The sequence below is a fragment of the Tenrec ecaudatus genome, chromosome 2 (genome assembly GCF_050624435.1).
Source record: "Tenrec ecaudatus isolate mTenEca1 chromosome 2, mTenEca1.hap1, whole genome shotgun sequence".
Taxonomy (NCBI): Eukaryota; Metazoa; Chordata; class Mammalia; order Afrosoricida; family Tenrecidae; genus Tenrec; species Tenrec ecaudatus.
In genome coordinates this window covers 111,228,718-111,245,723 of record NC_134531.1, presented here as the reverse complement: position 1 = coordinate 111,245,723, position 17,006 = coordinate 111,228,718, and the positions used below count along the sequence as shown (strand labels likewise).

At 41.4% G+C, this 17,006-nt stretch overlaps 1 protein-coding gene across 2 annotated transcripts in view; it reads right to left on the bottom strand.

Moving 5' to 3' along the window:
• The window catches only part of MAN2A1 (mannosidase alpha class 2A member 1), a 209,545-nt gene that overhangs the window by 175,540 nt on the left and 16,999 nt on the right, over window positions 1-17,006 (bottom strand). The window lies entirely within an intron of this gene.

Below are 17,006 nucleotides of genomic sequence, written 5' to 3'. Positions count from 1 at the left end.
TTTTCAGCACATTTTTATGCAGTTTTTGTGGTAAAATTGGGTGCCTCAGCTGATATTCTTGTTGGCTTATACTCAAGTATATATGGTACTTGAAAAATCGCATTTCATTTCAATCCATAGCATAGACAATACTAAATTAGAAATACCATCTATACAAAAATCACTTAGTCAACTCTAAATTAGCCATACACATTAAGAAGACTGGCATGAATACCTCCCCAAGCAACCATCCTATAAATCACTTATATCGCTTTTACTATACTGTGCTTTTAGTTGCTGTTGCTACTTTTTAATTGATTGTCATATTAACAGACTTGCTGTCTCGATCATATAAACCTTGTTACATAGAACACTGCCTCGGCTTATGGATTCTAAGCACCAAGAGAATAAGGACAATAATCTGATTAGCCCTATATCCTGGGTTCCAAATACTCATATAATTGTTAAATGAACCTTAGATTTCTGGAACTCAATCATAATTCTCCTGTGAACATCCAGTGTGCCAGACATAATGCTACATGCTGCGAAGACAAATATGATTAAGATATGGCTCTTTGCCTATATGAACACAGACTACCCCAGTGACGTTTAAAGACTAAATGCAAGATTTAAAAAATAGTCATATCTGCACGCGCACATGTGTGAAAACTGAACAAACTACCCTAGTCACCAGTCTATCACCAGTAAGTACAAACAGAAGAAAGGCTCAAAATGAGGAGACAATACCTAGAAGAAAAACAGGAGGCTGCTCAAGGGTTACAACCATATCATGGAATCATTTTCAAAAATTTAGAAGTAAAACAAAAATATATGGAAAAAGTATTTCTAGGAGATAAAGCAGCTTTAACATAGTAGATACGATACATCCTTTTCAAAAGACATAAGGAGGGCCAAGCACCAAGATGGTAAAGATGGTTAGGGATATTTATAGTCTTCCTTAAAGTTAGCGTGTTGATTTTGCGATGGAGAAAGTCCTAGGACAGTTAACACACTCAGCTGCTAACTAAATGTTTTGAAGTTGAAGTCCACCCAGAGGGGCCTCAGGGAAAAAGAACCTGGGGATCTATTTCTGAAAAATCAGTTACTGCAAATCCTACGCAGCACAGTTCTGGTTTGGCAAACAGGGAGAGCCCATTCCATGCAAGCCAGAACAATCCAAAGGCAACTGGTTTGTGAGGTGGGAGGAGAGTAGAAAAAGTTATAGGGTTGGGGGATAAGTTGGGGAAAGGATGAGCAGCAGTAGAGAAGCAAAGATTATGGATCAGTTTTACAAAAGGGGAAATGCACGCAGTCTGATTTCTATCACGTCAAGGCCAGTCTTCCAAGCAGTGCAAGTACAGTGATCTGAAGAAACTAGAGAAAAATGTTAAAATAAAACCAAAGAGGGTAGTCAAAAATTAGAAGCAAATTATCTTCTGAGAGACAGACGGAAAAGCCAACACTGGTATGGAGACCCAAAGCTCTGGAGTTGGGAGAGGCAGCGACCAATATGGCCATGTCCCTTTCACAGACCTGATGGATAAAAAAGAAAAGCCAGTTGAACCATGAAGATTCCAGGTCAACAAAGCTGCTAAAGAGTATCATATATCCACTCTGCAGTTAGAAGCATGTAACAGAAATAACCCCTTATGTGTCAAAGCTGTAGCCCTTTAAGGCAACCGTCAGCACCAGGTGGAACTCTGAAACCTGTTCAGCAGCAGATGCAGAGGCAGGAAACGAAAGCCTACACAGAGAAATCCTGCAAGATGAGCCCCACTGCCCCAACCTAAAAGCAAGAGAGAATAAGCATCAGTTTACAAGTAAAAACAAGAAACTTGAAGCATCAGCACCAATATTAGCTCAGGGTTCACAAAGAAAAGCCAGTTGAACCATGAAGATTCCAGGTCAATAGAGCTGCTGAAGAGTATCATACATCCACTCCTTTCTCAGCACACCTGGGTGTTGGCAAGGAATGGTTCTCAGTTGAATGACCAAAAGACGCCCCTTGGTTAATCTATACGTGACTCAAAGACGCTAAAATATTTTAGCCAGGCACCCAGAAGTCTCATCTGTATATATTTTCATAAAACCAAACAGGTTATCAAAGAAAGAAACTTTTCCTCACTCATTATCACACTACCAATTAACTGTGCCTTTTTCAAAGAATCACTTCTGATGGATTCTGCTGGATATTTCTAAAGTTTCAAAGTCGACTTCAGATATGCTACCAATTTCTAATATAGCAGGTAACCATAAATCAAGTTCTTCTGAGTCCAAGCAAAATTACAAGGAGTTAACTCTGCCCAGTAGTAAAATTGTATTAACTCGGAAATAAGACCTAAGCTTGGACTAATGTCATCATCCTACTAGAATTTATAATGGTGGCATTTTAACGGACCACATATAAATTAATACATGGAGGCCCACATTTCTCTAGATCATCTTGCATTTTCAAGAAAGTTTTAGAAGCCAAGGAACCAAGACATGTACCAACAGCCCAACAAGCATGCAATGAGATGGAAAATCTTCAAAAAGTTTTTCTTTTTCCTTTGTAATCATTTTATTGGGGGCTCTAACAGCTCTTATCACAATCCATACATACAGCCATTGTGTCAAGCACATTTATACATGTTGCCATCATCATTTTCAAAACATTTTCTTTTACCTTAAGCCTTGGTAGGAGCTCATCCCACCCCCTCCTCCACTCTCCCTCCCTCATGAACCCTTGATCATTTATAAATTATTTTTTTCATGTCTTATACTGAAATCCCCTCCTAGGGGGATGAACATAAAAAATTATTTTTATTACAGCCCTGGTCCCATAACCTATTTGTGATAGTAGTAGTTAAAGCAGACATTACAGGAAGTGTTTCATGAAAAAGGATTCCAGGGGTACTATAGACAGCTTTCACTCTTATAACTTCAAAGGTATAATTAATGATCAGAACCTAGTGGTGTAGTGGTCACACCTTGGACTGCTAACTGCAAGGTCAGTAGTTAAAAACCATCAGTCACTGGGAGGGAGAAAGATGTGGCTTTCTAAATGAAGGCCTTTCTATCTACTCTGCTCTGCTCTGTAGGGTTCCTCTGAGTCAGCATAGCCCCAAGTGTGTGAGGAGCTTGATTTTTGGAGTTGGGTTGTATAATGGCAATTCAAAACCAGCAGGAAGAAAGAGGCTTTCTATTCTCATGCAGATTAAACCATACTCTCAGAAACCCACGGGGCAATTCTAGGCTGGTTGAAAGGGTCACTGTGAGCTAGAAACCACTCAATAGGAATGAGTTCATATTTGGTTTTCCTTTGGACCTGGAATTCTGTACTAAATGTGCATGGAGAAAACTGTGACCCAGGGATATGTCATCATGTGATCTAGTGATAAATATTTTTCAAAACATGTCATATATCACATTGGAATAAAAGTTCCTTCCCTCCACACAGTTCAATTCTTGATATGTAAACACCTCATAAACAAATTCTGAACGTGACAGAGAAGAGTGGAGTGACCTGAAAGGGATGTACTTTAGTCTGCATTAAAGAAACTAAAATCATAGAAAATGATTTTATGCGGCCCAGTAAAAGAATACTGATAGCAATATTGAAAAAGACAATTTTCTGTAGGGCAAGGAAATCACTTGTGAGAAAGACACTGTACTCTGATTTGCTAATCAGTGCTAGAGAGAGGCCACAGTGGTACACTGCTGAGGGGTGGGGACAGAGGTCGCAATAAGTGATTTATGCTGCATTTGGTGATAGAAAAAAGTTGAACTGCAGAAAAGGAAAAAAACTGCTAATACCAAAGACTTTCAACTGCACAAATGTAGTCTACCAGGGAAGAAGAGGGTCTGTAAACAAAGAGCCTTAAGAATAAAACCACTCAATGTGTCTAGGTGCAAACACATTACATAATTATTTGCCCCAGGTATGACACTAGCTGCTGGAGATTTGAGTTACTGTGATCAATCATGCACGATAGAATCTACACATCACCTCCTTCATTCCTGTTACAGCTGAATAAAGGCATCCTCTCAATGGCCAACCCACCACCACCTGGCTCAAAGGCCAACCCAGGGTGCAGAATTCCTCTCTCTCTCAGCTGCTCAAAGACTTGTGTTTCTTTTGTTAAATCAGCAGTTCTCAACCTGTGGGCTGGGACTTGAGGGTTGAAGGACCTTTTCACAGGAGTCGCCCAATTTATAACAGCAGTAAAATTACAGTTATAAAGTAGCATTCAAAATTAATTTTATGGTTGGGGGGTCACCACAACTTGAACTGTATTAAAGGGTCGTGGCACTAGGAAGGTTGAGAACCAGTGGGTTAAATGCTCTCAACACTGTTCCACCAGACTCCTCCTTTATCACTAACTCATTCGCAATAGTAGAACATATTCCATTAGCTCAAACTATATGAAAATGGCCAAAAATCTATTTCAGATGGTTCCATTAAACAATATAGTCTACCTAATTTAAAAAAAAATAATCCAAACTTTATTCCACTATGCATGTATGTGTCTGAAACTACAGATCAAACTACCTTGCACTTACTTACACCTCTCCTTCCAATCCAATTTTGTTTGATTCAGTCTATCATTCCATCTCATCAAGATTTTTTCAGATCTTAATTTTTTCATCCACCGTATCCATTTGGTAGCAGGTATGGCTAGGTGAACAGGCAATGTTCAGACCACCAGGATCATGTGCAACCAAAACAAACAAAACTCACTGCCAACAAGCTGACGCTATATAGTAGAGTTTAATTGACTTTCTGGGTTTGAAAGACTTAAAAAATCTTTACAGAGTGCACACCCTCATCTTTCTCCTGAGACAAATAGGTGGGATCAAACTGCTGACCTTGTGGTTAACAGGTCAACATGCTTAGAAATTACAGCAGGGGTCCACTCAAGATTTCTGGGGAAGATCTTCGAGAATCTGCAATATTTAAGGTCAACCTATGATTCTGATGTCAGCCAACTGCAGGGTCATTGTCCCTGAAATAGGCAAGTCACCATTAATATGAGGGATTACCCAAAAAAAGCAGCTCTTATAGGTGGAGCTTTTGTAGTATGCATTTTTCCCACTAGGGGAGCATCAAGCAACTCTGAGTTAGCGCAACCAGTGGTGTTGCCTGGTTAGGTTCTCTGGTCACAGTGAATTTTTTTTCATGAAAGCAGTTTTGCTCAAACCTTATTTTTGGGAGATGGACGGCAGAGAAGGGGGGTAAGGGAGACTCCGGATAGGGCAAGATATGACAAAATAACAATCTATAAATTATCAAGGGCTCATGAGGGAGGGGGGAGCGGGGAGGGAGGGGAAAAAAAAGAGGACCTGATGCAAAGGGCTTAAGTGGAGAGCAAATGCTTTGAGAATGATTGGGGCAGGGAATGTGCGGATGTGCTTTATACAATTAATGTATGTATATGTATGGATAGTGATAAGAGTTGTATGAGCCCCTAATAAAATGTAAAAAAGAAAAGAAGAGGAAAAAAAAGAAAATGATTAGGGCAAAGAATGTACAGATGTGCTTTATACAATTGATGTATGTATATGTATGGACTGTGATAGGAGTTGTATGAGCCCCTAATAAAATGTAAAAAAAGAAAAGAGGAGAAAAAAAAAGAAAATGATTAGGGAAAAGAATGTACAGATATGCTTTATACAGTTGATGTATGTATATGTATGGATTGTGATAAGAGTTGTATGAGCCCCTAATAAAATATATATTTTTAAAAAGAAAACAAAACAAAACCTTATTTTTTGTGATGGCCAATTTAAGAGAACAGTGTGCAGCTGTGAGATTTTGCTTCCTGCTCTGGAAAAATGCCACAGAAGCTGTTATGATGTTAAACACAGCTTACAGGGACAGGGTTATGGGGAAAACTCAAGAGTACGAGTGGTTTTGTCATTTCAAAAGAGGTAAAATGTTGATTCTGGATGTCTGTCAACTTCCCAAACATGAAACTACTGACTTGTCCTGCATTTGGAGTTCATTCCACCAGGTCAGACTGTTAATCCAGCTTTCTATTTAAGGTTCAGAAAAGAATGCTAAAGAGTGTGCAACCAAAGAAGAAAAAAAAGCCCTGCTTTGTGACAGTCTGGGGAGAGGTTTTGCACTTGCTCATGCAGAAATCTCGGCACACCAGGTTTGGACAAAATACAGCATGCCTGTCTTGCCCTACACACCTGACTCGCCTGATTTTGCTCTGTGCTACCTCTTTGTTTCTGAGAATGCAGAAGGACATGAAAGGACAGCGATTTGATGACATAGAAGAGATGGAAAAAACGAGGGAAGTGCTGTCAGACATTCAAACAGATGAATTTGAACAATGTTTCCAAGAATGGAATCTCAGATGTGACAAATGTATTAAGTGTAATGGAAAGTACTTTGGAGGTGATAAGGTTGTTTTGTTAAAAAAAATTAAATACATAGCTTTGAAAAAAAATTCCAGGGGTTTTTTTTGGGGGGGCACACCCCCTGTACTTACAGAACCAAACTTAAACTCTTTGCCACGGAGTCTATTCCAACAGGTGACACAAACCCTCATTCCACCAGAGCCCTCTGATAATGTTTAACCCTCCCAATACGGAATGACTTTACACTTTTGACTTTTTTGCTGAATCTATGTATTATCAGTAATGGAAAGCATTTTAAATAATGTTTTTTGAGATAATGTATTTTTATACAATGAATTGCAACACATATGTCCTGAAGGGGCTCTGCTGAGTTTTTCAGATTCACACAGTTACACAAGACCCCACCAGATGGCAGCAGGCACTGAAAGTGGGGCAGGAGCTCCCCAATAAACCTGAGGTGCAAAATGGCCCGAGGTCACAAAAGGATTAATCAATCGTAATTATTCTAATTATCCTTTTAAGGTATTCCTTTAGCTCTTGCTCTAATATAGTATATCTGGCTGCATTTTTAATAACAGCAAGTAGTGATCAATTTTATTTGTAATGTCTTACCAATGAGCCCTGGTGATACATGGTTCAACATTGGGCTGCTAAACCATAAGGTTGGGAGTTCAAATCCACCAGCTCCTTGGGAAGATCAGGCTGTCTGTCTCTAAAGATTTACAGCTTTGGAAAACCCTGTGGAGCCCTTTTACTTGGTTCTAGAGTCGTTATCAACAAAAAGCTCCTGGACAGCAGTGGTTCCTTTAACAGATAAAAGAAAAAGCACAATAGCTTATGGTTAAGCATCTGAGCTCCACCCTTATTTTGAGTTCCAATCTTAGCTCCAGTTCTTACTATGTGACCTTGCGGGGGGGAGGGGAGGGGCTTACCTAACTGTATGGGCCTGTTCTCTTATGAACAACAACAACAACAAAAAACAAAGATGCTAATACCATCACTTGGAATTGTCAGTGAACTTAGAATAGGGCCTGCCACATATTAAGGATTCAGGATACAGTCCTGATGCTGCTGCCACCATAATAAAGGTATGGCTTTCTAAAGTCATTTGGAAATGCACAGCATGCCTCTGCAGAGGGGATACACACTGTGACTAGGAGCAGACTCTTAACGCAAAGGCAATCCTGCATTCGGACTCCAGTTTACTGGTTGAGAAACCTTTAGAAAGTCACACAACTTCTCTGTCTCAAGCTTCCTCATGTGTAAAATGCAAGATCATTAATAATATTAAGGTCAGAAAGTTGTAATGAGGATTAAATTAGTTCAAATATGCAAGGAGGCCTGGTGGCAATGCAGGTTAGGAGTTTGGCTACTAACTGCAACGTCTTTGGTGTTTCAAACCCACCAAATGCTCCAAGCCACCAACTGCTTCATGAGAGGAAACAGAGGTCCCAGGAAAGATTTCGGTCTAAGAAATCCTATACAGGATCTCTATGAGTCAGAACTCACTGGCAGTGAGTATTTTTGTTTGGGGAAGTTGGTTTGGGGCAGTTTTAGTGATAGCAGAATAATGGATTCTCAAAGTTCCCCAACTCCCCTAACTTGTAAATACGGGATAAGTCAAAAAATACTGCCACAAAATCATAGAAAATTTTACTAAGCAAAAGTGTCAAAATTTCAAACTATTATTCCTTGGCACATCATCCATCTAAGTTGATATGATTCCAAAGGGGCAGTGTCTCCATCTCCTTTTTCTAGAAAGTTCTGCATTGTTCAACAAGACTCCAGCAGCAGTCTTGGCATCCTCAAGGGACTCACACTTAAGAAGTCAAAAGGAAGCCTGAAGAGGCAAGATCAAGTGTGGACGGGGCAAGGCGTCCCAGTGAAAAGGCCGAAGGACGCCCTTGCCACCCTCAGAGAATGAGCACTTACAGTGGTTTGATGGGAAAAAGAATTCCTCAGAGCAGCTTTCCTGGCCTTTTGCCCACCCAGGCAGTTCTCAATATTCTTGAAAGTTCTGTGATCATCTGTGGCCTTCAAGAAAATCTATCATGGTTATTAACCTTTCTGAATCCACAAAAATAATCACTATAACCTTTTAAGCTGACCACTCTATCTTGAATTTAACTGGCCAGCAGATCCCCTCAACGGCCAATGTTTTGTTCAGACCTTTTTCTCTGAAGGCACCCTAAGGAGCCTAAGTTGTGATGAAGTGAAATTTCTAAACCTGAGTCTTCCATCCAGTTCTCTGTATCTCTGAATCTCTGGATACAGGTACAACTATGTAACTAAGGTACATAAAACACTAATAGAGGAGATTACTCAATTTGGGTTGTCATTCCTCTGTGTTTAAGAGAGCGATCTCAGAAGCAGGAGGAGAAGGCCCAGGACAATCAAGGAAGAGCCACTAGAGAGCATATTTGAAATCTATGCCTGATGCGGCAGAGGCAGCAGAGGCCATGCCTTGCAGAGAGGCTGAGGTAAAGAGAGCCTGAAACAAAGCAAAGAAGAAACACTGACTCATAAGTGGGCTTCCTGACCCGAGAATGGGAGCAGAGGCCTAGAGATCCCAAGGCTGAGAGGCTGAGGACTAGAGAGACACTTACCGTATATATTTAAGTATAAGCCGACTCAATATCAGCTGACTCACCTAATTTTACCACAAAACTGAATTAAAAATGTGCTGAAAACTTGACTTATACGCAAGTATATATGGTAGCTAAGGACTAAGGCAAAGTGTTGCTGTCGACTCATGTGATAATTGTTTTTTATCCTGGCCTGTTAACTTCCCTATGGTGAGTGTTGTCTGTGTGGCCATTGCAACAAATTATGTAAACCCTACAGAAAAGCAGTGGGCTGTGCGAGGAGCGGTTAGTTTCAGAATAGGGTAAGGAAGCTGGAAGATGGAGGCCGGTCTGGTTCCTGCCTTGTGGGGGGATCAATGTTGGGCTGGTGTGGGATGGGATTCTCCTTTTGCCTTGTGCAGTCAAAGGTCAGATGTGCCCTCCGTGTGGTTTTCACACAGGATTATAGAAAGTATTTGTCTGCAACAACTCAGTTTGTTTGCAGACACAGAGTTAAACACATTCTTAGAATAAGCTCATGCATGTATACAGACACCCAAACAACACTTGTTTACTTACCCTCACATGGCCTTACATGGCAAAAGGAATCCTGCTAATGCAATTAACAATCTTTAAATAGGATTTATTACTGTATTAATCTAGGTACTTTAGAGAAACAAATCCCAGGAAACTCACGTAGGAGAGAGTTTTATATAAAGGTTAAGTGTCCATCAAGAAAACATCTCAACCCAGTGCTGCCCAAGCCCACAAGTCCAACATTAACCCAGTAACCCCTATATCTAACACCAATCCACAAAGTCCTCCACCATCTCACAAAACAGACGCAATGATGCCGACTGCAAGAGGAAAGCTGAATCAGTGAATGTGTAAGCATCTCCGCGCTGGCAGGGGTCTCCACACATCTGTCTGGTCCAGCACCCAGAACTGCTTCGGGGTAGGTCCATGTGACTTCTCCTCAGGGATGTCTTACAGGAAGTGAGCCTTGCAAGCTGACGCAGGGAACTGCCTAAGGCAGCTGTACCCTGGTCCGACCATCAGAAAGCAAGAGACCCAAGAACTAGAAAGGCAAGGGTCACCAAGCCATCTATCCCTCTGCCCTTCAATTAACCTCACATGTGCTTATAGGCCAGGTTGGCACAATAAACTACCTACCCTCAATTACCGTGGGTTATCCAGGTGGTCCCAATCTAATTACACAAAGGTTCTTGTAACAGACTAGAGGAGGACGGAAAGTCAGAACCAAAGAAGAGGTCAGGGAGATACACTGCCCGAGGGGACCAAGAGCCAAGGAATTCAGTCAACTACTAGGAGCTTGAAAATCATGAAGTAGAGCCTCTCCTAAGAACTCCAGACCAGGGCACCATGGCTACTTTGATGTTAGGCAAGTAAGATTTCTAACCTCCCCACTTCAGTACTAAAAGATAATAAACCTGTCATGTTTTAAGCTACAAAGCCTGTGGTGATTTCTAACAGCAGCACCAGGAAACTAATACTCCTGAAAAAGAGTTAACACTATACAAAAGGGCTTCAAACAACAACAAAAACTATATAAAGGGGCTTCAAAAAACACTATACAAAAGGGCTTCAAACAACAACAAAAACTATATAAAGGGGCTTCAAAAAGTTTGTGGGAAAATGGAATTAAAAGACAGAGTAATTTTCTTCACAAACTTTGTAAAATCCCTCTCCACCTCCATTTATCTCAAACTCAGAAACTCTCCTCACTCTTGCAGTACCTGTCTGTCCAAACCCACTTCAGAAGAGCTAGGGAGCTTTGAGCCTAAGTTGGTGAAAACCCAGGCAACACAGCATCGAGCTTCTGTCCATGGTGATGGAATAGCTTAGAAGAAGATATTGGTAGTGTCACACAACACGATGAATGTAGTCCATTTAACTATACTGTTCATGTAAACATTGTAGAATTGGCAAAGATTTTGTTGTATATATTTTTATTATTAAAAGGGGGAGGGGAGCACTGCAATGTGCCTAGACAAAGTCATTAGTGGTAGCCTGGGCCGGAGCAGTAGAGATGGAGACATGCAAAAGAATTCATAGAGTGGGGGTGAGAGACAGGTAAAGAAAAATGGCCTTGGTGGTTTGGGGTGGTTTTTTTTTAGCAACTGGGAGAATACAGGGTGGTATTTCAGTACAACAGAGGGTGCTAGAGGAGGAGCAGACGCAGAGGTAAAAGCTCGGGGCTGGAACGTTCAGTATCTGAAAGGCAGTATAAGGCTGAGTGGCCAGTACAAACCAATGGGATTATCTATCTTACCTTCTGTAATCAGAAAGGATCACCCTTACACGCCCCCAGTTAAGAAGTGCTGCATTTAAGCTAAATGTCGGAAGTATGCTTTGGTCAAATAGAGCAACGGCCTTTCTTTCTAACAGGAGAAGGGGTCCCAGCTATTTGCGGATGTTCTGAGTAGATACTCAACAGATACGGAAAACCCTACTCAGTCAGATCTCAGGAAGGCTTTTTGGTCTGTGGAAAATGACAATTGCCTGCCCCCATCCCTTAAGATGGGTAATGCTGGGGCAAAGAAAGTGTGGACTAGGACTGTGGCCAATGTCACGACAGCGCTCTACTTCTCCATTTAAAAAGCCACAAACCACAGTTACAAATGACCTTCTAGTGGTCTTTCCCAGATCCAGAGCTTAGCATGCCTGAATCTCTTTCAAGGTACTGCCTTTGTGCAGCCATGTGTCCATTCTGAGAAATAAATGCCCTCACCATGTGCACATAAATACTTAATTACACAGTGCTCTGCCAAAACACATGGACAGCGTACTCTTTGCCCCAGAAATCACCATTCATAAATCTCACACCTGCCTAGTTGTGAGGGAAACAGGCTTTTCAGATGTAGTTTGACAAGAGTGCCAAAGGACTGGAAGGGGAATTCCAAGCACACTGTGCTTTGCCCAGCCAGTCACCAAAGGGACTCCTAGCTGTCCCTGGACTACCAGCAGCTGCCAGAATCACTACTGAGTTGTCCCAGCCCAGACTTGGAATAACAACACGCCTCAGTTTTCCTCTGCCTGGCGCCCTAAGAACCTGCCTCCTGTCACTGCCTAACTTTTAAAAATGTGGTCAGGACTATAGCTACCAGGGCTTGACCAAACTCCAGGAGACAGCTCATCTCCACCCTCAGCTTCCCTGCCAGTTCCCAGCTGCATATTTAGATTAGAACCACATGGCCCCCACCCAGACAAGCCCAACTGAGCTGCAGAGAAACCATATTCCACTAAGACAACGTTTTAGGAACCCTGCTTTTGAATAAAGTGAAATCCTACAAGAGATGTTTTCAAATACAACTGGAAGAAGCCCAAACCTATTGCCATCTAGTCAATTTGGATTCATAGCAATGCTATAGGATGGGAAGAAAGATGTGGCTTTCTAATCCCATAAAGAGCTACAGTCTCAGAAACACACAGGACAGTTCTACCCTATCCTACGGGGTCACTACAACTCGACAACAGTGTGTTGAGTGAGACCCCATTGAAAATCTAAACTCGAGTCCCTGGATAGTACAAATGGTTCGTGCACCGGACTACTGAATTGAGAGGTTCAAGTCAACCTACAGATGAAGGGCCTGGCAATCTACTTTCAAGAAAAATAAATAAACAAGCCATGAAAACCCATGAAATAGAGTTCTACACCAACACTGAGACACCAGGTTATCAAATTTGACTCAGTAGTTTTTTTGAAGTATCTAAATTACACATTTATAGCAAAATTAATTTCAATGGATTAATGAAATGGTAAAAGTTATATCAACATGTTAGTGATTACCCAGGTAATTGTAAGAAATAAAAGCTTAATGCAAAAAACCAATAAAATATTAAAGTATACACAAGTGACATGTCTGAAGTCACGTCACACAGACATAGTTTTGAAGCGTTTCTGAAAGCAGCACCGTATTAAGTAGGTAATCAGTCTCCACACAATCTTAGTTATATTAACCATCTACTGAATAAGCCTTCTATTTCTTACTGACTTCCCAAAATGTCTTTTATAAGCACCGCAGATTCCAATCCCTTTCTAGTCTCTCCTTGTGAAAATATATTTGGAGTGATTGGTCTATAAGGGTAATGAACAACATAGTATAACAATAAGAGCAAAGTAGTGCTACTAATACACATTTATTCCAAACAGAATGCTCTTAAATACGTGTCTGCAGTCAGGTAAGTTCTCTCAATTATGTGCTTGTTTTAGTCTCGTAGGTGACTTCACCAATCAAAACTGGTTTCTGCGGAAAACTGTGGGGCCAGTTAAAAACCCAGGGCTGTCTGAGAATCCCACTGGGAAGCACCTTACCCCCTACATGCCACAGCCCTGACCTGGCCCCTGGCGCGTCTTTTCGTCCCTCGTGCTCAGTAGCTGAAAGGAGCATTATCTGAAGGGCTGCATCGGTGGCCTCTAACATAAGAACTGTGTGGATGGTGCAGGACCCAGCAGTGTTTCATTCTGCTGCAGAGTCGTAACCTACTCAATGACACTAACAATAAACAACAAGTACAGGCGAAAGGCGAACTGCCTCATAAGGTTTCAGGGGCCGTCATCTTTTCAGAAGCCAACTGTCCCCTCTTTCTCCCATGGAGTAACTGGTAGGTTCACACCACCTGCTTTTTGTTAGCAGCTGAGTGCTTACCAGTGCACTACTGGGGCACCACTGAGGGACTGGTTATTATTTTTCAATAATGGCCACTGAAAAAGCTAATAACTAAGTTCTGCTCCAATACACAACTTGGTGTGGCCATGAGTTGAAATCCACACAATGACAACAGGTTTCTTTACAACAAACAGGAGGCTGCTTAGAGGGTGCTCCTTAGAAATCTGTCTTCCAGATTTAGCGAGGCACCCTCACTGGGAGTTTCGCCTTTTGATCCTTAGTGAGCATCTCTCTCCCGCTCGCTTCTCCCCACCCCTGGCCCCACTCCCTGACAATCAATAAAAAAATCATCAAGCCCCATAACTTGGGTCAAAGGCCAGAGGGCTTTTTAGTCTCCTACAGAAATACTTCTTTGAAACCCTTCCTTATGATGATATAATCTTTATCTTTTCTTAGGTATGCTGATCCATGAGCTGGTTTCCAATGATTTGAATACAAGCTGCTTCATTTTATTAACATCTGCTACACAATACTCTTAATATAAGAAGCACAGCTTTTGGCTATAAGAAATGTACTTGGCTCTGCTCTCTTCTAGCTAAGCATAGTCCCCCAATGAGCTCATTCATTCTATGCTGATGACTACCAGATCAGCATCTCCCCTTCCTTGACCCCTCACTCCAGCAACTCCAGCCCACTTAGCTATTTCCACTAAGGGCCAGCTCATTAGGAAGCAAAGTGAACTTTCCTTTTCAAGCCAGGGATCCTTCAAACTAACCATTTCTACAAGCGGTACAACCAGACGTCAAGCACCCAGAAAGAAAACACGGTAGGGGAGAGTTTATTTTACTCGCCCCACCAGTCACTATTCTTTTTCAAATGTGTTCAGAGAGCCTCGAAGCTGCCACATTTTCCCTCTCTATTCCAGCCAATTCAATACTGGGGCATGAATTTACAGCCGTATGTCTGAATTACCTCAAACAGATTATCAGCTGCCTTCTTGCCTCTAAGTCTTCCTACACACTGCTACCAGAATAATCTAGACTGAATATTCTCTTAGATCCCTTCCAGGCCTAAAATTTTCTATGAAATTAATTTTCTAGTACTGCTCTCCTCAAGCACCCTCCTGATATACTCAATAACTTCGCTATTAACTAGCTCCTCCAACTGGCTCCCAGGGCTATTCAAAATCAGATCCCAAACCACCACCCCACCCCCCAGGTTTTCCCAACCATGAGCACCAAAGATTCTAAATCACACCATTTTCCTCAACTCTTCCGACACCAGGATCCTTCCCCTACTCCAAACCTTGGGAATCCGTGTTTTTAATCCCTGCAAAATCCTACTCCATCAGAAAAACCTAGCCTTTTGATTTTCTTCAGTCAACATGGAGCTGTGGCACAAGAGTTTTAACACAGCTGCAAACTGCAAGATTTGCAGTTCAAAACCACAAGCTGCTCTGTGGGTGAAAATGAGGCTTTTGTGCTCCAGGAAAGATTTAGTCTCAAAAACCCTAAGACGCAGTTCTACTCTGTCCAACAAACTGAGTCAGAAACGACTCGATAGCACTGGGTTTGTTTTGGTTTTATTCAACTTCAGCTAGGACATTATAAGAACTTGGTTCTATTTCTGAAACCTCGTTATCCTTGGTTCTAAGTCTGAATCCTCTTTATCCTTATATCAAGAATGGTGATTCTTCTGATGTTCCTGAGTCCCCAACACTTAGAACAGGTCTTGGTACATAACCAAACTGAACCTACTGTTGAGTCAACTGCCTCCAGGATTTCCAAGGCTATAAATCTGTACGCAAGCAAACTATCACATCTTTCTCTTGAGTAGCAACTGATGGATTTGAACTACCAACTGTTCAGTTAGCAGCCAAGTGGTTTAGCCACCCAGGCACTATGATATGAGCATGATAGAACCCTGTTCATTAGTATTAAAATTTACTGGGGGTTGCGAGTCTGAATGGCATGGTCAGGTTAAGTGTTGGACTGCTAACCACAGTCAGTGGTTTAAATTCATCAGCCACTTCATGGGAGAAAGATGGAGCTATCTACTTCTATAAAATAGTATAGTCTCTGAAACTATATTGCCTTGCTATGCTTTAACTCGATGGCAATAGATTACTATGTCCTAGGCACTGGTCTAGCCTTTGTCAACTTATTAATGCTTTCCATGAATAATTAAATAGCAACTCACTACTCTATGAAGTCCTTGGGAAGGTGCAAATGGTTTATGCACTCAGCTGCTAACTGAAAGGTTAGGGTTTCAAGTGCACCCAGGTGTCTTGAACGAAAGGCCTATCGATCTATTTCCAAAAGAATCAGCCACTGAAACTGTACAGAGCACAGTTCTATACTGACATGCAAAGGATCGCCACACAATAGCAAGTGGCTTAACTAATCTCTCATTATTTCACAAATAGCAGTTGTCTTTGCCCTTTGGAAGTTTCAAAGCAAATAATACATCTTGTATGCATATCCTAACATTTACTAAGCTCCCAAATAGATGCTGGGTATAGTACAGTGGAAGGGCATTGAATTAAGAGGTAGGGGTCTACGTTCTCTACTCAGTTGCACCAGGAATGCTTACAGGACCCGGGGCTGACTGCTGAGGTACAGCCTGTGTGTCACAGGGTCCTACATGAAAAATCAAAGAACTACAGGATATGACATGAAGGAACCCCTTCCCACTATAAAAGTTCACATCTGACTTTTTCAAATGTATGACTCTCTTTTGGAGTACTGGTAACTGGCAAAAGAATGGCTACTGCAGTGGATTCTGAAAATTCAAATTCAGGACATTCTTATCTAGAAAAAATTCTGAGAATGAACCACACATTCCCAGGCTTCCATCTTCTCTTGAAAAATGTGGCCCCCACACCTGAAAGGGAAGGAACGCCCATCACAAAGGAAACAAACCAAATGGCAATTTGAGAAAGAGTAAAGGATTGGGGAGAGGGGGAAGCTCAGCACCACAAAGACGTTATACTTTCAAGCCTGAAACAGCACAAAGATCCAAAGTACTGAATGGCTTGAGTTGTAAAACTTTTTCAAGTCATTAGATTCAATAGATATAATTCACTAACTTTCATTTTCCCTGTCAGTAAGAGAGAATAGAATAGAATAGACAGACAAGGAAAAACAAAAGGCTATGCAAGGAACTCAAGGTCTGGATATGAAGGAGAATGAAATACAGCGTAATTCTTAGCAGCTGGAATGTAAGATAAGAGAACCCACTTGCTCTGATGCTGGGAGTATTTCCTTCCAGTGGCACAGGTTTAATGATACAAGATTATCCTTCCTCCTGTACGAGGCCAAACAGCCTGCTTACACAGTGAGGAATACATTACCATAATGTTGGCTTTCAACTTATATAATCAAATCAGTCAAAACATAAAAGATATGCAGTCATACAATGAAAGGTAGATAATATAAGGCTTATCAGTGTAAAGTAAATGATGGCTGAGGGGAGTTGAAAATGA